This window comes from Acomys minous, assembly GCF_964271855.1.
Source record: "Acomys minous genome assembly, chromosome: 4".
Classification (NCBI taxonomy): Eukaryota; Metazoa; Chordata; class Mammalia; order Rodentia; family Muridae; genus Acomys; species Acomys minous.
The window spans coordinates 131,502,585-131,525,135 of record NC_140486.1 but is presented as its reverse complement, the minus strand read 5'-3'; the positions used below and the strand labels follow the sequence as shown (position 1 = coordinate 131,525,135).

Here is a 22,551-nt window from a genome sequence, read left to right as displayed (position 1 = left end):
AACCTACACCTGTCCACAGAGCTCTTGGTCAGCACCGCCACTTCTGGTTCCTCTCTTTACAGAGTTTGACAGCTCCTGGAATTATATAAATGCTGTCCTTTGGAAATACCATAAATTACAGAATGCATGTGGGTTTACCAAAAGTAAAAGTGGGATTATAAAACAAAACCGTGTTATCTTTATTTTCCCAAGACATATTCCAATTACCATATCTATTCCCAAACCCGTGACATTTGTGTGCCCACTGTTCAAGCCAGAATTCTGGCTGCTCTCTTTCAGACACTTCTGTCTCTCTCAGGTCATTCTGGGCTCACTCGTGTCCCATTTGCCCCTTTCTGGGCCTCTCCATCTTTCTACTTATTAATTCTTCTTTGGAGTGTCACGGCCATTTCCTGCCACAGGTCTCTACAGCTCCACGTTGTGATTTATTAATGAGTCATGAGATCAACGGAGGTGAGTCATGCAGCTTCATGGTCTAAGAGAGGAAAATGTCTAAATAGAAACGCCAGAGTGCCTCATGGGTAGGAAAAGTATTGTTGCATGAAGCATGTTTGTCCGGATCTGTGTAAGAAGTAGGCAATAGGTCAAATGCTTTTGTTTGTCCAAAGTAGTTTCTAATTGGCCATCTTGGGTGTCTTGTCCCTATATCCAAACTGTTGTACACAGAGCCAGCAGTGGGAACGTGGAATGCACAGCCTGCCATCATGGCTTACAATTGTTCCTCGGAGGAAGGGGTCCCTTCTGGGGCTGAGGAAACCCTCATTCTGCCATTCTTCAGGCCTCTCGAAGCCCTCTTCCTGAGCAGTTGTGCTTTAGTTTATGCAGGCAATCAAGTCTCCTCACTTTGCCCTGGAACTCCTGCTGCTGGCTTCCTGGTCCCTGCCTGTCCCTCCTGCTCCTCCTGGTCCAGGCGTCAGCACAGGCTCACCACCTGCTAAAGACATCTGCACTGGGGGCTGGAGAGATGGCTCGCAGGTCCTGAGTTCAACTCCCAGCAGCCACATGGTGGTTCACAACCATCTATGAGACCTGGTGTCCTCTTAATTAAGGAAAAGATGGGCTCAAAAATCACCCTGCCCCCCCCAGCCATATCCAACATCACCACACATAATGGCTTCTTATCTGAACACATCCAAATGTTTCCAAATATGATCTTGTGGTTATTTGTTAAGTGGATAAGTAATTGGATTTCCTTTTATTTTTATTATTATTTTCTAAAGATTTATTTATTTATTACATATACAGTGTTTGCCTTCATGTACACCTGTCCTCCAGAAGAGGGCACCAGATCTCACTATAGATGGTTGTAAGCCACCATGTGGTTACTGGGAATTGAACTCAGGACCTTTGGAAGAGGAGCCAGTGCTCTTAACCTCTGAGCCATCCCTCCAGCCCCTGGATTTCCTCTTAAAGTTGAAAGTGAGTAGGTCATGGTGGTGCACATGTGCAATCCTAGTATTCCAGATGCCGTGGCAGGGGGATTATGTGTTTGAGGACGGCTTGGGCTACACAGCTGTGGCCGGCCTGGACTAGGAAGCTAGATCCCATGTCACACAGGAAAAAAGAAAAAAAAAAAAAACAAAGCTGAAAAGGAAAGATTAAAGAATTTTCTGCTTCCAGACACACTGTGCTGACTCGGCATCCCAAAGACGCTGAACCGTTTCGTGCGCTTTTCAGGATGCAGGCTCTGGGGTCTAGGCCAGCTGCCATGTTGAGAGACAGCTGCAAGTTTGGTTCATGAACCCTGTCTCTCCTCACTCCTATGTCTACTACAGTAACAAATTCCCTGAGGTCAGGGACCGACCGTGTTATTTACTCTCCAGTTTGGGTTTAGATAACCCACACTATAAAGCAAAATTATCAACAGACAGAGATCACTCCTCTTGGGCGTGTACCGCCATTCCTTTGAAAGCAGTCCTTGGCAAGGCCTCCTCCCCTCCTCTTGCTTGGCACTCTTAAGGTAAACCCACACCCGAGAGGCTGTAACTCACTGCTACATACAGAACCTTTAGATTTACAGGTCCCCCCAAACCAGAGGAAGACTGTTGGGTAACATCAGAATGTGTCCCTTTTTAAAAATTTTATTTATTTATTTTTAGTTTTGTGCATAAGTAGCACACGCCGGGTAAAGTTCTGTGGGGTGTGATTCCCAGAAAAGCAATCTGTCTGAAGAACCATAGAGGCAGCACCGAGGGCCAAGGTCCACTGCACATGCTGGCCAGGGAAGTACTGGCATTGCCCGGATTATAGACACATTCAGTGTTGTGCTCCGTGTAGTGCTCTGTTCCAGACATAAAAGCCCTTTGTGATTCGAGTTCCCAGGAGGATTTCAGTGTGACAGTGCCTAAGTCTTCCCTAGTCTAGCTGGCTGTTTAATAAAAATCCATTTCATTGGCTTCCATGCGTGCATGCATGTACGTGTGCGTACGTGTGGGTGTGTTTGTGTGTGTGTGTGTGCTGCGTGCTCGTGTGCACATACGCGAATGTGTGTGACTATTCAGGCTCTATCATGAGTACTGTCACTTTGGCACAGTTATATTAATAATATGTAAACGAATAGGCATACATTTCACCAATGAATTGGATTTGGTTTGAAGGACTCAGTTGGTCGATTTCTACTCTGGAGTGTGAACTATTTCCCTCCAAGGGTGAAGTCTGAAGGTGCGTGATAAACTGACTGGTTCAGGGTTCTGTCTCTAACTCCCATCACCCTACCTTACCCTTATCCCTGCAACAGTCACACAGAGAGTACAGTCTTATGCATATTCCCTAGAACGTAGGCAGATTTGTAATTTGGTTTTTTAAAAAAAAGATTTATTTATTATGTACACAATGTTCTGCCTGCATGTGTGACTTCACACCAGAAGAGGGCGCCAGATCTCACTACAGATGGTTGTGAGCCACCATGTAGTTGCTGGGAATTGAACTCAGGACCTCTGGAAGAGCAGCCAGTGCTCCTAACCCCTGAGTCATCTCTCCAGCCCATTGTCTTGTATTTTTTTTCCTGAGGTCATTTCTGGTTTACCTAGAATTTGATTTCCTTGTTGGGAAATCGTGTGGAAAATTATACATCTCTATTCTAGGAACCCCAGGTCAAGACGCCCCCAGCTAACTTAGCTTCTGTTACCGTGTTTGCTTGCATAACACCGCCCCTGCCTCTGCAGCTGCAGAGCAAGATACCAGAATTCAGTGTTTGCCAAAAACAGAACAAAGCAAAATAACAACACCAACAAAAGAAAACCTTATCATAAACACTTGGTGCTACACTTGGATCCCGGATACCCGAGCGTAGCCCCAGCCATCTGGAATAACAGTACGACTGACTGTGCCTTCCTCCACTCACTGGGAAGTCACGCCCCCACTCCAGTGTTTATGCCCACAATGGGGAGGAGGGGAGAGCTCACACTGGCCTTGACTCAATGCCAACGAAGGTCAAAAGGTCCCTAACTCTAGTCCAGATTCTCATAGGGGCAGGGATGGCAGGTGTGACTGCCACAAGCACCTCAGCCTCTATTGCTGGGAACCAAAGCTTCAGGGAACTCTGTTCCCAGATGGACTCCGACCTAGGCCATTTGGGGAATCCAGTGCTCAGGGCAGAATGCCAGGTTGAACTGAAGGAGGCTAGACCTCCCTTTTTTATGAAACAGGACTTTGCGTGGCCTCAGGAGAAACTTGCTGTGTCTATGCCAGCCAATCAGTTGTAGTTAGGGAAAAACCTTGCCATGGTCAGAGAAAACCTCAAAGAAAGGGAAGAAAGGATGAGATACTTGCCGCCAGGCTCTGTGTACCTGGGCCCGTGTCTGACCATCTTCCTGCGGCATCAGCTGGACCATTGGCTCCTGTGCTGGTTAGGCTAATGGTGGGTCGCTGCACCCTAAACCGCATTGCTGTCTACATCAAACAGAGCATAAACTCAGCTAAATTACTGGTCCATAGGACCAAAGGGATCCCTCAGGAATAGGACGAGCCAACTCATGCCATAGAACTAGTGGGAATGTGACAGGGTAAGATAGTGCAGAGGCTCCTCCATCTTGTATTCTTGCTGAGGCCACTTCAGATTTAACTTGCATTTGATCTCCTTGATGGATAATCCCATGGAAAATTACCCTGTTCAAGGCCATCCTGGTCTACAAAAGTGGGCTACACAAAACAAAAAAAAACAAAAACAAAAAACAAAACAAAAAAAAAAAAAAAAAAGAAAGAGGAGGAAGAAGTTAACTTAGCTTCTGTTAAACAGCTTGCTTGCACAAATTTCCCCCTTTCAGTGCCAAGCAAGATACCAATATTAATATGTGGGGTTTTTTGCCTTTAGAAACCCCTTACCCTAAACACTTGGCATTATACTTGGGTCCTATATATCTGAGTGTAGTTTCTGCTGCCTGGGCATGGTGGTGCACACCTTTAATCCCAGCACTTGAGAGGCAGAGGCAGAGGCAGAGACAGGTGGATCTCTGAGTTTGAGACCAGCCATGTGTACAGAGTGAGTTCCAGAACACCTGGGGCTACACACACACACACACACACACACACACACACACACACACACACCTGTCTTGAAAAGCCAAACCAACCAACCAACCTGAAATTAATCCATGTAACGATAATTAGTCCACCAACCAGTCCAGCTGGTCAGTTATTGGGGGATCGAGGGGGGTCGCAACCTGTACATAAAGACATGGGCGGGAGAGAGACAGTAGCTCAAGCGAACAATTGCTTGTCAAGAGCTCGTTTATTAAAGGTAAGGGCAGGCTTTTTAAAACCTGCTTTAGGGCGGGCGGGGTACGCAAGGGAGTAGTGGAAAAGTACAAAATCTTCTGGGTTGAGCCCCGGGAACATTTGCAAGGGGAGGGGTCTTTCAGGTGAGACAAAGCAGGATATCTCTGTGGTTATCTTAGGATCAGATCGCTGTCTTCTCAGGACTAAGCCGGATGCCTTGCATACCTAATGAGTGGCCCAGCAGGATGTTTGCTGCAAATACTGAATGGGTGGGAGTCGGCCTCAGGCCTTTTGGTCCCTGGCACCAACCAACCAACCAACCAAACAAACAAACAAACAAACCGAGTGGCCATCTGGTGGGCTCCCTATAACACTGGCTTGACTCCACAGATCTATTTTTCTTACTACCTAATTTTCTTCCAGTACCTTTAAAAATTGTGCCAAAACATACATAACATGAGACTTACAACATTTGCCGGTTGGGATTGTGCAGTTCGGTTGTGTCTTAAGTACATCTGCACAGTTGTTCATCCCTCCCCCTGTCTTTCCAGGAACTTCCTCATCGTGAGACAAAAACTGTGCATCTATTAAAATAACTTGTAGGGTTTGAGTGTAGCTCGGTAGCAGAGACAGTCTGTGAGGCCTCGGATTCAGTGCCCAGAACAAAGCAACAAGTAATCCACCCTTCACCCTATGCATTCCCCTTTCAGTCTGTGCACCTGATTAATGACGACGGTTCTTCACATGGGCAGATACAGGGGAGGCTGCGGCCCCCAACCCTCTTTTTTTTTTTTTCTTGGTCTCATCAATACAATAATGTAAGAACGGATTCAAATGGGAGCTCAGGGACAGTTTTATTAGAGCTAAGAACAAACTCACAAAAACAGGGCTGGCTAGCCACCCAGAGGAGGGAATCGGAGAAGTGAAGGCCGTGCCATTTAGGCTGGCACAGAGGTCAGATAAGCAGTGGACAAACAGCCACGTGATCCAGAAGGAGCCAGAAGGAATAGGGAAGCCCAAGGTGTTAGTGAAAGTGCACTTAGAAAGGAGATAGAAAGAAGAAAAGTTAAGAGTTTTCTGAATAATCAGAAAGGTTTGCAAACTACACGCCGGGGGCGCTGCAGCCCTGCAGCCAGCAAGCTACTGCATTAGGGGTGGAGACTCTGGAGAGGCAAGTACAGTATTTCATTAAAGCACTAATTTTTCCACCTGTCTCTCTAGCATGGCTTGAGGTGAGGCTGCACCTAGCGATGGTCCTTTCAGTAAGTGAACAGCCTTAGAAGGCTAGACCTTCACCCAGTCTATAGGTTCTATTCTCTCTACAAGAACCGTGTTTTTCTTTACTGTAACAGTATTTGTTCCTTTCTGTGACTGGATTATTTCCCTTAGATCCATCCATCCATCCATCCATCCATCCATATGTATATGCATACATAAGTACATATGTGCACATTTATAGGCTATAAGCAATATATGTTGTATATAATTGATTCATCAATATGAATCAATATGTTTCTATATTGAACCTAGTTCCTATGACTCCAGGAAACCACATATCCGAAGGATGTTGCAACAACAGTCTCTCACACAGCTTTAATCCCTCACACCCAACCTCTAAGGACTTTGAAGACACAGGAACTCGTGAGTCAGATAAGACCTTGGTCTGTTTAACACACGCACTGTGTGGCTTCCCGGTTAGATCTGTGCGTGACCAGAAGATCATCTTTCTATCGTGCAGCCTACATGACCTGGCCGTGCCCACTGTTTAATTTCCTGTGTCCAAGATGTACACTGATGGGCTTTCTAGGACCAGACATGAAATTACATATGGAATCAAAAACCTTCTGTGGCGACGTGCCTCTGGGAGACTGAGTTCTAGCTGCTGTTGTTTGCACACACAGACCAAGGTGGAGCTCTTTGGTGGGTTCTTTGGCCTCGCCCTTCTTCACAGCCCTAAGCTGAGGCAGCTATGGACACGCAGTTCCGAGTTGTAGGGCACACATTTGAAGTCATCAGTGTGGTCTGCCCCTGTGCATATCTGCCCCAGTTACATCCTGTCCACCTGCTCGGGGACTGGAGATGCTCGGGTTTTGTTGTTGTTGTTGTTGTTGTTTCATATTTAGTGCCTCTGGTAGCCCAGGTCGACCTTGAACTTAATAGATAGCTGAAGATGACCTTGAACTCCTGCTCCTTGCCTCTTCCCCCACTGAGAACCAGGACCACAGGTGTGTGTTGCCAAGCCTGGCTCGACTTGCCAGCAAAACTCCCAAGTGGCTGATGATTGATTGGGCAAGCAGTGGTAGTGGCTGAGCTGGGGCAGTGCCGGCTCTCACACATCCACAGAAATGAATCAAAAGCTCTTGACTGCCTAGGAAGTAGCCAGGTTCAGGTGACAAGCGTTACATTAGCCCCCTTCTCTCCTCCTGGCTGCCACACCTTTTCTTTCTCCCGTTCCTGCCTACTCTTTGATGCTGTCTTCCCCGCCATCCTTCATTACCAGACAGGCCAGAGCAACGGGGACACTGGCTAGCCCCATCTGACACAGCCTCAAGGTGTAAATCCTGACCTTGTCTTGATTTTATTCGGGGAGCAGGAGTGATAAGGAGAAGAGAGAGAGACCCATGCTAGAGCTCATGTAGGTGATAGGATGGTCAGGCAGCAGACAGACTGGTAGCCCCTAAAGATGTGTAACGGCTTCACTGAGAAATGCCTGGCAGTGTTTGGGAAGGTTAGGGATGCACCTTGCGGCAGCAGGTGCGTCACTGCGGGCGGCGGGGGTGGGGGTGGGGTGGGGTGTGGGGGTGTGTGGGGTGTCTTGAACGTTTATAGTCTTGCCCCATTTCTAGGCGCTTTTTCTGTTTCCTGGGGGTGGATGAAGGGTACAGATAAGCAGCCTCTGGGTGCTGCTGCCTGCTGCCATGCCCGCCCCAGTTACAGGCTCTAATTCTGGAATTGTAAGCCCGAATAAACTTCATTTTATTATGGCAACAGAAAATGAATACAATGGCCACATCCCCTAATCTCTGTGTTATGCGGCAAAGGGGACTTTGGAGATGTGTTTAAGAATCTTAAAATGGGGGGCTGGAGAGATGGCTCAGAGGTTAAGAGCACTGTCTGTTCTTCTAGAGGTCCTGAGTTCAATTCCTAGAAACCACATGGTGGTGGCTCACAACCATCTGCAGTGAGATCTAGTGCCCTCTTCTGGCCTGCAGGTGTACATGCAGGCAAAACATTGTATATATAATAAATAAATCTTTTAAAAAAAATCTTAAAATGAAGTGTGTCTGTGTATGACAGGGAGGGAAGGGAGGGGAGGGAGGGAGGGGAGGGAGGTAAGGAAGGGAGGGAGGGAGGGAGGGGATGGGGGGGAGGAAAGGAGATCACGTGGGTTCAGTCCCCAGTTTGTTCCCTGGAAAACTGGTTGAAGAAGAGAATCTACTACTCCTGCAAGCTGTCCTCTGATTTCCACACTTATACCCCACAAATAGATAAGTGTAATTAAGATGTTTTCTGAAGAATATTAAGATGGGAAGCTTGTTGCTGACTATCTGCAGGGGCTCTGGGTGACAATAAGAGTCCTTATAAGAGTGTGGTGGGCAGGAGGGTCAGGGAAGGCAGCACAATGCAGGAGGCAGAGAGGTCTGTGTATTCTAGAAAGAAAAGGGCAGGGGCGGGGGCAGGGCTGGAAGAGTTTCCTTCTGATCTATAGAACTGCAAGCTATTTGGTGTTTTTTTTTTTTAAGATTTTATTTATTTTTTATTCTTATGTATACAGAGCTCTGCCTGCATGCACCCCTGCAGGCTAGAGCAGGATATCAGATCACATTACAGACGGTTGTGATCCACCATGTGGTTGCTGGGAATTGAACTCAGGAAGAGCAATCAGTGCTCTTAACCACTGAGCCATCTCTCCAGCCCCGCTATTTGGTGGTTTGTGTGTGTGTGTGTGTGTGTGTGTGTGTGTGTGTGTGTTTGTGTGTGTGTGTGATGTGTGGTATGTATAGTATGTGTGTGGTATGGTGTATGTGGTGTGCATATGTATGTGATAGGTGTATGTGTCTCTGGTACATGTATGTGGTATGTATGTTTGTGTCATGTATCTATGTGTGTGTCACTTATGTACAGTATGTATGGTATATGTGCCATGTGCATATATGTGATATGTGTATTGTGTGCATGGTATGTGTATACATGTGTGGCGTGTGTATATATGTGTGTGTAGTGTGTATGTGTGTGTGGTGTGTGTATATTGACTGTGTGTGTGTAGTGTGTATCTGTACAGTGTGGGTATGTGGTGTGTATGTGTGTCCTACTGAACTGCACAGGTAAGTGGATTGTTTCAGGGTATATGCTTGCCTTGGGACTTGAGAGGATGGGCTCAGTAGGGAGAGTATGGAGAGAGGGAGCGTCCACAGTCCCTGCTCCCCACCCCCACCCCCTGCACATGTCTTTACCTTGTAAGTCAGGTACCTTGTAAGTAAGGTGACAGCCCACCTTGTGCCCTATCTGTCCCCGCAGGCCAGGCAGAAGGGTTACATTTCCTCTGACTTTGCCCTCTCCCTGCAGCCCGAGGCAACCCTTCTCCGGCTAGTCGGAAAGATACCACACTCGCTTTCAACACACACATGAGGTCACTCCTTCAGGCCCAGCTTGAAGGCTGAATCACGGACACTGATTTGCATCTAGGAACTAGTTGCTTCATGTCAGCTGCGTGATCACAGGTGCGCAGGCTCTGTGTTTTCATCTGTATAGTGGGCACGCTGAAAGCATGCATGACGGAGAAGGTGAAGTGTGGAGGTGTGAGGGCCCAACGGGGCAATCTGTGTGAAAGTCCTTGTGTGCAAGGCCCAGCGGGGACAGTTACAGTCACTCGTCATCTTGTTTGTACAGGCTGGCACCAGTCCTCACCCACACCCACCCACGACCGCACAGATGCATATATTCACATACAGAGGGACCTAAGACTCTTCCCTGCCTCTCTCTTCCTCTGTCCCGCTCCCTTTCTTTCCCTCCCTCTCTTCCTCTTCTTTTCTGTGACGCTGAGCTCCAAAAGCCTTGCACGTGCCAGACAGATGCTCTACCACTGAGCCACGACCTGCCCCAACCCCAGCAACTCTTCTGTGAAGAAACTCAGTATTAGCATTACCCAAAATGCACCTGGGCACAGAATGCAGCTCAGTGCAGGCAGCTTGGTTAGTATGCAGAAGGCCCTGGGTTCCACTCCAGCACTGGGAGGGTGGGGGGTGGGGTGGGGAGGGAACATCGTGTTCAGGTGGCTTCTATCTTCTGGAGCTTTCCTCAGTAAGGCTGGGGTGCAGCTGGACCTGTGTGGGCAGCCGCTGTGACAGACCATCTCCTCGCAGCCAGCAGGCCTCTGAGTCTTAGGGCTGGTACTTTTCCTCCCTCCACACCACCCTGACAGCTGCTGCCACATTCCACTGCTCCAGCCGCGGAAGTAAGGCGGGTTGAGGTCTTCTGGGTGAGTGGCAATGTTTGAAATGAGATTAGCCAGACTGCCAGCGTTGGGGAAAACAGCCTTTCCCTGAGTCACCTCGGTCCTACCTTCCTCATGACACACACAGTTGAGCCTCTTGACCTCTGGCCTGTGTGACAATGTGTCAGCCTCGGGCTGTGACACAGTGGGCTCTTGTAAGCTGGAAGCAATGAGTCTACTTGCGAATGTAGGGCTGACTAAAGTGAACCAGCCTTAACTGTGACAGCCCCGTGTGTCCTTGATGCTGGAGCTCAGCCGTGTGTGTGTGTGTGTGTGTGTGTGTGTGTGTGTGTGTGTGTGTGTGTGATTGTGCTTGTCACTTCTGTCCCCTGAGGGTGGACAGCTCCCCCACCCCCAACCCTGCTGATGCTACAGGGTTTTTTCCTCAGCCACCACAGGACAAGGACAGCATTCCAGGAAACCGGAAGGGCTGGGCTGGCTTCTGGGATTTCGAAGTTGACAGCTTGGCCCAGCTGGCAGGTTCCTTTCTGCTGCGTCATTTTCCCTGAGCTATAGGGCATTTTTTTTTGCAGGACATTCACCACCCTGATCTCACAGGCCTTGAGACTGCCCGGCTATTCCACAAGCCCATTCACTCTCCTGCAGAGTTTAATTGCTTAGGATTCATCCTCCACCCACAGTAAAGAGAAAAGAGGAAACTAACAGATACAAATGACCTTTCCTGCTTTTTGACTCAATTTTATAAATCTGCTTTCCCCAGTCTAATGTAGTGGGTTCTCAACCTGTGGGTCACAACCCCTTTGGGGGGGGGAGTCAGAATGACCCTTTCCCAGGGGTCGCCTAAGACCAGTGGAAAACACAGATATTTATACTGTGACTCATAATGGTAGCAAATCTGCAGTTACGAAGTAGCAATGAAAGTAATTTTTACCGTTGTGGGGGTCCCAGCATTAGGAAGGTTGAGAACTACTGGTCTAACTAAGGAAGAGATGGACCCCAAGGGCACCCCAGAAGAAAAACAGCCCCTCCAAACTAATAATAAATGGCATATACATTCCTACCCACACACACAGCTTTTCTTGCATCCTTTTTCTTCCTGTTCTAAGAGCAAAACCAAATGGTCGCTCATGGGTGCTCCAGCGGGACCAGCCGCCTACCCACACAAAAGGGAGACCCAGCCAGGAGGCTGTAGCTGCGAAGCGTGGTCACAGAGCGGCTGCTCCCCCTGCTGAGGCCGTGAGGTAGTGTCTGTGGATGCTCTAAGTCGCACCCCTGTCTCCCATGCAGGGCTCCAAACCGTGCTGTCAAAGGGTGCAGCACCCACTATCACATGTCCATCACATGACTGCTGAATTTGTAACACCATCCAAGAAGCTGAGACAGGAGGGTCAGCACAGGTTCAAGGCTGGCCTTGGATATATGGTCTGTCTGTTCCATGCCCGTGTCTGTCTGTCTGTCGCTCTCTCTGTATACACCCATATATATGTTTATATCATATATAAACATATATAAACAAATGTGTGTGTGTGTGTGTGTGTGTGTGTGTGTGTGTGTGTAGTATAAACATATTATCGTAAAAGGAGTCACAGCCTACACGTTGACACTCACCGGGATAGAGAGCTACAAGGAGATGTGGTCACTTTAACGTCATGGAGGTGTTTGTACAACTTGGCAATTGTACTAAAATATATATGAAATCATATACTCGAAAACATATATTTTAATTAAGTGTGTCTGTATGTGTGTGTGTCTGTGCCTAGGTGTGGGAATGTGTACACATGAGTGTAGGTGGCCACAGGATCCAGAAGAAAGTGCTGGATTCTCTGAAGTTGGAGTCACAGGCAGTGGTGGCCTGCTGACATGGATGCTGCAATGGCCCTGCCCTTCCCCAGGGCTGAGCAGAGCGGCCTCTTAAGGCTTCACTCCTGCATGGGCTCTTTCTGGCCACAGCGCCGTGCTTGTGCCCACACACCTCATCACGGTGTGATTTAAGTCTTGATGCATGATCTTGTCCTTTAAGATACCGTGAGCTGGGAAAGAAACCTTTGGCTATATTCAGCAAAACTAAACATAAAAAACAATTAGGCTTTTGGCCAGGTGTGGTGGTGCATGCCTTTAATCCCAGCACTCAGGAGGCAGAGGCAGGTGGATCGTGTGAGTTCGAGGCCAGCCTGGTCTACAAAGCAAGTCCAGGACAGCCAAGGCTACACAGAGAAACCCTGTCTCGAAAAAACAAAAACAAAAAAACAAAACAAGCAATCATACAAAAAAACAATTAGGCTTTTAATTGAAATCACATTGAATTCATAGGTAAGTTTTTTCATCTTCTTTTAAAATTGACTTACTTTAAAAAACTTATTTATTTATTGTATATGAGTGCTTTATCTACAGGAGAGGGCATCAGATCACATTACAGATGGTTGTGAGCCACCATGTGGTTGCTGGGAATTGAACTCAGGATCTCTGGAAGAGCAAGCACTACTCTTAACCACTGAGCCATCTCTCCAGCCCTAAAATTGATTTATTTTTAAATTTTATTTTACTTGCATTGGTATTTTTTGTGTGATGGTTTCAGATCTCTTGGAACTGGAGTTACAGATAGTTGTGAGCTGCTGTGTGGTAGCTAAGATTTGAACCCAGGTCCTCTGGAAGAGCAGCCAGTGCTCTTAACCACTGGGCCATCTCTCCAGCCCTCATACGTAAGTTAAAACCGACACCTTTATGATTCTGGGTGCTACAATATGCATGTGGAGTGTCAGCTTCTCTGAGCTTGAGTTCCTTGGAAGGAAGCCACACTTACAGTGACATTCACAAAGGCTGGGTGACTGACTGGAACTTCAGGCACTGTGCAGAGGTTGGAATGTTGACAATCCAGAGCCAAATAAATACCTTGAGCAACTTATCCTTCCTTAGCCCTTAAGTAACCTTTTACTGCCAGCCTCTGTGTGTGACCTAACATCCTGTTTCTATTAGGTAAATCCTCTGGAATGTAAGAACAGACCCCCGGCTTCCACAACCTAGAAGCGTCATCAGATAGCATCGGATTCTGGCGTAGCGGAGACCTCCCTGCTCTGCCTATGCTGTCCACTTGAGATACCCACCAGCGCATCTTAGCTGTGGTTGGCTTAGGCTTTCTTTGTTCTGTCATAATAAAAACCCCAGGAAGCTGTTCCTGTGTGTTAGAGCGTGGTGTTTGGTGTTCCCAGCCATGGCCACTCAAATTTGCCTCCAGAATAAACCATCTTTTTTCCTTTTCTGAGGTGAGAGCTATGTTTTTTGTTTGTTTGTTTGTTTGTTTTGTGTGTGTGTCCATCTCATAGTTAAAGGCTCTGTTGCCAGACTGTGGTGAAATCGGGAGGTGGGGTCTAGTGGGGGAAGTTAGGTTCCTGAGATGCCTTGAAGGAATCGCGAGACTTGAGTACATCCCGTTCCTGCCCCCTCTCTCCTTACTTCTTAGCTGCCCTGTGTGAACAGCTTTGCCCATCGTGTGCCCCACACTTGCCTTTTATCTTACCACACTCTCAAAAAACTGGAGCCAAATGATCACGAACTGGAGTCTCCAGAACTTTAAACCAAAATAAATCTTTTCACTTTTTAATTAAAAAAAAAAACACTTTATAGTAAAAGTGTTTGGCTGAATGTACGTCTGTGTAGCATGTGCAGGCCTGGTGACCTGCAGAGGCCGGGAGAAGGGGTCACATCCTCTGGAACTGGAGCTACACATGGCTGTGAGCTGCCACGTCCATGCTGGGAATTGAACCTGCGTCCTCTGGAAGAGCAGCCAGTGCTATTAACCCCTGAGCCACCTCTCCAGTCCCTATCCTCTTTTTAAGTTGATTATTACAGATATTTTTTCACATTGGTGGAAAGGGAAAATACTCATTCTTCCAACATATAAATATGATGTATTATCTCCATTTATTTACTTAATCTTCCTTCCTCCCCGCCTCTTCTTTCTATGTTTATTGGTGTTTTGCCTGCATGCATGTCTGTGTGCGCCAGATCCCCTAGAACTGGAGGAACAGATAGATGGTTGTGAGCTGCAATGTGGGTGCTGGGAATTGAACCTGGGTCCTTTGGAAGAGCAGCCAGTGGTCTTTTTGTTTTGACTTTTGGATACCGGCTTTCTCTATGTAGCTTTGGCTGTCCTGGAACTCGCTTTGTAGACCAGGCCGTCCTGGGACTCACAGAGCTCCACCTGTCACTGCCTCTGGAGGGCTGGGATTAAGCACTGAGCTATCGCTCCTGCCCTACTTAACCTACCTTTTTTTTCTTTTGGGAGGTGTTTTGAGACAGTGTTTCTCTCTGTAGCCTTGGCTGTCCTGGACTTGCTTTGTGGACCAGGCTGGCTTCGAACTCACAGAGATCCTCCTGCTTTGCCTCCCCAAGTGCTAGGATTACAGGCATATGTGACCTGGTGTTTCAAACTCACTGCATAACCGAGGATGTCCTTGAGGTTCTGGCGTCCACTTCCTAAGTGCTGGGATCACAGGTGTGTGCCACCACACCTAAGTGCTGGGATCACAGGTGTGTGCCACCACCCTGGCTTATAAGATTCTGTACGGAGTCTTACGCATGCTTACTAAACTTTAGGTCCTGTATGAGTTGATAACCTCATTTACTACTGATGGTTGGTAAATATAATGTATACTTTGTTTATTGATTGTGCACTGAGCACATTTTTCTAATTTACTTATTTTTTATATTTTCTTTCAAGACAGGGTTTCTCTGTGGAGCGTTGGCTGTCCTGGAACTCTCTCTTTGTAGACCAGGCTGGCTTTGAACTCAAAAATTCACCTGCCTCTGCCTCCCCAGAGCTGAGATCAAAAGCATGTGCCACTATGACCAGCCTTTTGTTTTTAAATTTAATTAATTAATTAGATATAGGGTGTCACTATATAGCCCTAGCTGGCCTGGAATTCACTATAGGACTAGGCTAGCCTTGAACTCAGAGAGATCTACCCGCGTCTGTTAAGGTATGTACCACCATGCATGCCTAACTCTAAAAATTTTAATGAAATTTTCTAATTTATCGCTGCATTCCTTGGCATTCACATTTATTCAACTCTGCCATCTGTGAAACATGTTAATTTTGTTTCTACCTTCTGTGACACTTTAAATCATAACTGCAGAGCCATCCATTATGGCACATAACTGCAATCTCAGCACTTAGGAGGCTGAGGCAGGAGGATGGGAGTAGGTTCTAGGTCAGCCAGCCTGGTCTACACAGCAAGACCCTGTGTTTAAAAACAAAACAGCACCACCTCTAAATGTATCTGCAGTTTTTGACACCCTCCAGGGCTCTCTTTTATTTTTTAAAGATTGATCTTGGTTTTAGTTATGTATATTTGTGTGTCTATGTGTGAGTATGTGTACACATGAGTCAGGCGCCCTCAGAGGCCAGAAGAGGATGCTAGAGTCTCTACAGCTGAAGCTGCAGAAGGTTGTGAGCCACCAGAGGTGGGTGCTGGGTACCAGACCCAGGTCTTAGGTAAGAATGGTATGGGCCACCTCTCCTGTCCCCTATCTCCTTTGTTTTACTAAAGGCTGAGAGACAGTTTTCCATCTTGACTCAGCTCATGGTTGGCTAATACCTACTTTATTTGCTTGTCTATGACATGTTGGTCATCAAGTCCGGGGCTCACACATAAGGACAAGCTCTCTACCTCTCAACCACGTCCTTTGTTTCTCTTCAGAGTTCAGGGAACCCCTCCCTTCCTCCCTCCCTCCCCCACCCTCTTCCTTTCTTCCTCCTTCCCTTCCCTTCCTCTCCTTCCACTTCCTTCCACCCTTTTATCTCTTTCCGGAGGGAAGGTCACTGGGCTTTGCACATGCTAAATACACTTCCATTTGAGTTAATCTACCACTAACAAATTTGGCACTTCCATGAAATGCCCTAACATTAAATGAGCAAAACCCGGGCATATGTGAATTATAGCGAGGCTATTGCCTGAATTTCTGCATGAATTCTCTTGTTTTATATTTTATTTCTACTAAGTCATACATTGTGATTTTGTTTGTTTTTTTGAGAACATTGTGATTTTTTTTTATACAACTGTTTTATAGAATATTGTCTTAAATTATGTTATCTTGGTCAGCTGTCAGAACACAGTCCAAGAATGAAGTCTTGTGAGAATTCTGCGTGCTTGGGAGAAAACCCCAAGAAACCAAGACAAGAGAGTCTCGTGGCCTCCGTTTCTTCAGAGCACAGAATTGTCTTGGAGTGTACTTTCATGCTCTTCGCAGGTGTGGTGGATAGGAGTGAGTTTACTTCAGCTTACAACAGCTGGCTAGTGTCTGTTTACACGCCTCTACGGAAAAACATGTTTTCGCCCCGATGTGCTTGTCCTTGTAACTGTGCCCTTTACTCAGGTCACAGTATAAACTGTCTGATGCTCCCTGTAAAGTTGGCTATTGCATGAGGCTTCATCAGCTCCATCCTCCCGTTCTCACTGCCAGTCACAGCGGCAAACAGCCCCATGAAGTGAGGTCACTGGAAAGATACTATGTTATCCATGCAATTTGTGCCTCTGTGCCTAGCTCTGGTTGCACTGCCGTGAAGAGACACCATGACCACAGCAGCCGTCAGGAAGGAAAACACTTCACTGAGGATGGCTCACGGGTTCAGAGGTTTAGCCTGTTACTGTATAGAGGCCTGTGGGCAGACATGGTGCTGCAGAAGGAGCTGAGAGTCTTGATCCACAGGCAGCACAACCGACTGTGAGCCAAACGGAGTGGAGCCTGGGCAAAATGGCTCCTGCAGTAGCATGCTTCCTCCACCAAGGCCACACCCACTCCACCAAGGCCACACCTCGTAATAGTGCCACTCCCTATGGGCCAAGCACCCAACACAGGAGTCTGGCCGTTCCTACTCAAACCACCACACTCTGTAATACTGACGGACTGCGCAGGTAGATGTATTTGGGGGTGTACAAAATAACTCCAACCTTCACCATGTATTATTATTATTATTATTATTATTATTATTATTATTATTATTATTTTTAGCTGCTAGCTCTCTCTAATGCTGCATTCTTTTTGAAATGATGTTGGCTTTTAAGTTTTTAATTTAATTATATGTAAGTGTCTGCATATGTACCGTGTGCATGTATGTAAGTGTCTGTATATGTACCGTGTGCATGTATGTAAGTGTCTGCATATGTAACATGTGCATGTATGTGTCTGCATATGTACCGTGTGCATGTATGTAAGTGTTCTGCATGTGTACCATGTGCATGTATGTAAGTGTTCTGCATGTGTACCGGTGCATGTATGAAAGTGTCTGCATATGTACCGTGTGCATGTATGTAAGTGTTCTGCATGTGTACCGTGTGCATGTATGTAAGTGTCTGCATATGTACCATGTGCATGTTGGTGTCTGAGGAGGCCGGAAGCCGCTAGAACTAGAGCTAGTACAGGTGGTTGTGAACGACCATATCAGCGCTGAGGATTGAACCTCTTTTCAGTTTTACTACCTGACAAGAGGCATGCTGGGTAACACGAAAAAGGGCTACTTCCAGCCTCCATTTAAGCCATCTAGAATGAAAGAGGGAAGAGTGTGTGTGTGCAGGAATCGCCAGGTGCACGAAATGTCCAGTTTACTCCTGACCACAGAGAGCTACATGTCCAAACTAGCCCAGACACCCACGCCTGTCAGCGGCTGGGAATTTACCCTCCTGGCAGCCGTTGTAGGCTTGCTCCCCTGCACTCAACTGTCACTTCACGTGCCTTCCACATGGAGTGCAGCCTCCCAGGATGAGGACAGATGGCCGGCTCAGGACAACCTTTCTCCTTGTTGTCCATCAGGGATGGACCTTCACTGGGTTCTCGGGCCAGAAAAAGGCCACTAGGTCTGGCTCGTGGCAACCAGTTGTTTGCTAGGGTTGCCTGTGCACGTTCCACTGTGCCTGGCTGGGGGTTCCAGATTGCGTGGACCATCATTTCCTTAGCTGGCTTGTAAATCTTCGGTGGGGTGGTCCAGATAACTCGGCAGGTAAAGGCACTTGCTGGCAAGCCTGATGGCCTGAGGCTGAACCCAGGAGCCCCGGGTGGGAGGAAAGAACCAACTGTCTCCTCAATGAGCTGCCTCCTGCCCTCCGTGTGTGCCCCACTCCCTCATAAATAAACGGGAAACTTACTTTAACAGATTCTCAATAGGGTTGAGATTTTTAAAAAAAGATTTATTTATTTGTTATGTATACACTATTCTGCCTGTTTGTATGCCTATGTGTTGGAAGAGAGCACCAGATCTCATTATAGACGGTTGTGAGCCACCGAGTGGCTGCTGGGAACTGAACTCAGGACCTTAGGAAGAGCAGCCAGTGCTCTTAACCTCTGAGCCATCTCTCCAGCCCATTTCCCCTCTCCACCCCCTTATTGGGATCTTTATACCAGGTTTGAGTCTTCTGTTTCTTGTTCATTTGTACATTAAACCATTATGAAACAGAGATCTATCTATCTATCTATCTATCTATCTATCTTCATCATTATCATCATCATCATCATCATCATCATCATCATCATCACTATCATCTTCATTTATCTACCTACCACCTATCAATCAATCATGTCTGTTTGCCATTTAATTTTCTGTCGATCCAGCGCACCTCCTTACCCACCAGGGACACATTCTGAGCTCCACAGCAGGTTCCTGAAGCCCCCACTTAACACTGAGCCCTGGGTGCTATTTTTTCCCATGTGTCTTGCAGAAGTAGGATTAATCTGTCCTTCCTTTTTTTTTTTTTTTTCTGAGACAGGGTTTCTCTGTATAGCCTTGGCTGTCCTGGACTCACTCTGTAGACCAGGCTGGCCTCGAACTCACAGTGGTCCGCCTGCCTCTGCCTCCAGAGTGCTGGGATTAAAGGTGTGCGCCACCACTGCCTGGCTGTCTGTCCATGCTTTAAGTCCTGCTGTCTCCGTTCCATTACTACTCTTGTGCTCTGGAGCCATTACTAAGGAAAATAAAAATTACTTGAATAGCAGCAGCATTGTGGTGCCTTGGCAATCAATCTGACAACCAGGAGACCTACTAAGTGGCTACTAAGTGGCTAACGGCCCTAATGACTGGCGCAGACATGCTGGACACAGGATCTTTCCTGTCCAGGTAGGCGTAGGGTATGATGTCATGGTGTTCAAAGCAGTGTTCAGCCTAAAGCTTATGAGTTGTTCACTTTTGGAATTTTTCATATAATGCTTCTATACTATGGTTGGCCAGGTGCATGAAGTATAGAAAATAAACCCGCAGATAAGTGAGGACTAGTGAGTTTCTTGATTTGACATTTGCAGACCTTTCTCTGTGCAGGTCCAGTGTGTGTGTGTATGTGTGTGTGTGTGTGTGTGTGTGTGTGTGTGTGTGTGTGTGTGTGTGTGCGTGTGCGTGTGCGCGCGCGCGCGCGCGCGCGCACTGAATCAAACCCTAGGGCCTCACCCATGCTGGGCAGGCACCCAAATGCTGAGTCATATCCTCATCCTACCAGCCTCTCTTTGCTGTTTTCTTTCACTTTTTATGAGACAGGGCCTCACTGTGAGGCCTAGCTGAATGGGAGCTGAGAGCTCTCCATCTGCCTGCTGTTGCCTTCTGAGTGCTGGGGCTAAAGGCATGCCCCGCCCCGCCCCGCCCCGCCCCGCCCCGCCCCGCCTGGCTACCATCCTTTTCTTTACCCTGCCTTTGGCCCCTTCCTGGATTACCTACGCTGCCCCTGGGCTCTCTCAGTCCTTTGAAGCTGTTTTCTTAGGACTTACACCATCTTTACTTTTGTTTCTATTTCTGAGACAAAGCTTGAACACGTAGTTCAGGCTGGCCTTGAGCTCCATCCTCCTGCCTCAGATTTCCTCCTGTCCCCACGCATTTCCTCATTACAGCTCTGCATACTTTAAACTGGTCCATATGCCTCACCAATGCTGCCTACGCTTTCCTAAGAATAAAATGGACCTTAGAATGATGCTGGTTATCCAATGCTCAGGTGGGCTACTCTGCCCTTTACTGTCTCGTGTGCTTCAAATTCTATATTTATGGGTATCTTCAGGGGCAGTTAGTGTGGAAAAGGCTAATCAAGGTGTTTCACTTCTTGCCAATTAAAATATTTTATATTTATTTAATTACACACACTCTCTCTCTCTCTCTCTCTCTCTCTCTCTCTCTCTCTGTGTGTGTGTGTGTGTGTGTGTGTGTGTGTGTGTGTGTGTGAAAGTGCAATCTGGAGGTGGTTCTCTCCTTCTACAGTGTAGATTTGGGCTATTGACCTCAGGTCATCAGGTTTTGGGGTCAAATTCCTTTACCCACAGAGCCATCTCACTGCCTACTTCTTCCTACTTTTTTTTCTGGGTTTAGTATTACATATTTATTTCTAATTATCCCCACCCTCTGCCAGGTGCTGTCTTGATCTTTCACATAGATTCCTTTGTCCATCTTGAATTACCTGCTAGTAATTTCTGGACTTCTTCCTAATTTTAAACCCTATGTTCCAGTAATATAAAACGGGGAAGCTGGGGGCTAGAAGTGTAGCTCAATGGCTACAATACTTGTCTTCATGTCTGAAGTCCTGGGCCTAATCACCAGCACCCCAAAACAAGGCGTGTGGGTACACACTTGTATCCCAGCACTTGGGAGGCAGAGGTAGGGGATGAAATGTTCAAGGTCATCCCCAGCTACATGGCGGGGTCATGGCCAGCCTGGGTGTCCTTAGGAAAATCTTCCTCTTGTCTCTGCCTTAGAACCAGGGTTAGTTTATTGAGTAGCCGTGCTCATACTTTGCTTCGGAGACACTTTCTCATATCTGTGATATTATTTTATTATCATTTATTTATGTTTATTCTATGTATATGAGTGTTTTGCCTGCATGTATGTTTATGCACCAACCATGTGCATGCCTGGTGTCCACAGTTGCCAGAAGAGGGTATTATATGCCCTGGAACTAGAGGTGCAGATGGGTCTGAGCTTGGCATGGTGGGTGCTGAGACGCAAACCCAGGTCCTCTGCACGAGCAGCCCTGCTCCTAACTGCCGAGCCATCTCTCCAGCTCCTGTGATTTTATTCTTTCAAAATTGTTTTGTTTGTTGTTTTTAGGAGGCCAGAGATATGGCTCAGCAGGTAAAGGTGATTGCAGCCAACTCTGAAAATTGAATTTGATCTTAGGGACACATATGGTGGAAGAACAGGACCAATTAAGGTGCACACATGCGTGTGCGTGCAGACACACACACACATTACACAAGTGTAACTTTAAAAATTTTTTTCTGCTGGGCTAGGGATATGATGCAGTGGTAGAACATTTGTCTTGCATGTGCAGTGTCCTGGATCTGGTCTTCAGACATAAATAGATGATAGGCAGATAGATAGATGATGGGTAGGTGATGGGTAGGTGATGGGTAGGTGATGGGTAGGTGATGGGTAGGTGAGGGGTAGGTGAGGGGTAGGGGAGGGGTAGGGGAGGGGTAGGGGAGGGGTAGGTGAGGGGTAGGTGAGGGGTAGGGGAGGGGTAGGGGAGGGGTAGGTGAGGGGTAGGTGAGGGGTAGGGGAGGGGTAGGGGAGGGGTAGGGGAGGGGTAGGGGAGGGGTAGGGGAGGGGTAGGGGAGGGGTAGGGGAGGGGTAGGTGATGGAGCAAGCACCTACATGCTAAACTATGTACCCAGCATTATCTCATTTTATTTAAGCCTCTTGAGCAGCTGGGGTGGTAAGTAGTTTTGATCCCATTTCACAGATGAGGAGGGTGTGGCTCAGAAACTGTTATAGTTTGGACATGAAGTGTTTCCCTGAGGGCCTCCTATGCTGAGGTCCTGCTCAGCAGATGGTTGACCCAATCCTTGGGAAGTGAGTAGATTATGGGGATCTGACCTAATTAATTCCTCATGGAATTAGGGGTGCAACAGCATTTCTGGGAAGCAGTAGAAAGAGTTGGGGTGTGGCTGGAGGAAGTGACTCAGGGTTTATCTGTTAGAGGCATGTCTTACCCTGGCCCCTTCCTGTTACACTCTGTGCTTCCAAGAAGAGGGTAGATTTTCTCCACTGTGCCCTCACCGAGATGTCCTGCCCTGCCTGCTACATACCTAAACGCAACTGAGCCAGCCAGCCATGGACTAAATCCTCTGCAACTATGTGCCCCAAATAACTTTCCTCTTTTTTGTTTTGTTTTGTTTTGTTTTGTTTGAGGCAAGGCTTCTCTGTGTAACAGACCTGGCTGTCCTAGACTCGCTTTGTAGAGTAGGCTGGCCTCGAACTCACAGCGATCCGCCTGCCTCTGCCTCCCGAGTGCTGGGACTAAAGGAGTGGGCCACCAGGCCCAGCAACTTTCCTCTTTTAACTTGTTTCTCTTAGGTATTTGTTACAGTGACAAAACTAATTACAGTGACAAAACTAAACAAAGGCTGTCAAAGGCCACTAA

General features: G+C 47.3%; 1 protein-coding gene and 1 long non-coding RNA gene across 17 annotated transcripts in view; one reads left to right on the top strand and one right to left on the bottom strand.

Annotated features, from left to right (window-relative positions):
* DLGAP1 (DLG associated protein 1) overlaps positions 1-22,551 on the bottom strand; it is a gene marked incomplete at its 5' end in the record, with an annotated part of 765,236 nt that overhangs the window by 69,201 nt on the left and 673,484 nt on the right. The window lies entirely within an intron of this gene.
* LOC311596442 lies at positions 12,254-16,920 on the top strand. Its single transcript, XR_014778840.1, has 3 exons — positions 12,254-12,481; positions 13,145-13,431; positions 16,270-16,920. It is a non-coding gene; the product is annotated as an uncharacterized lncRNA (long non-coding RNA).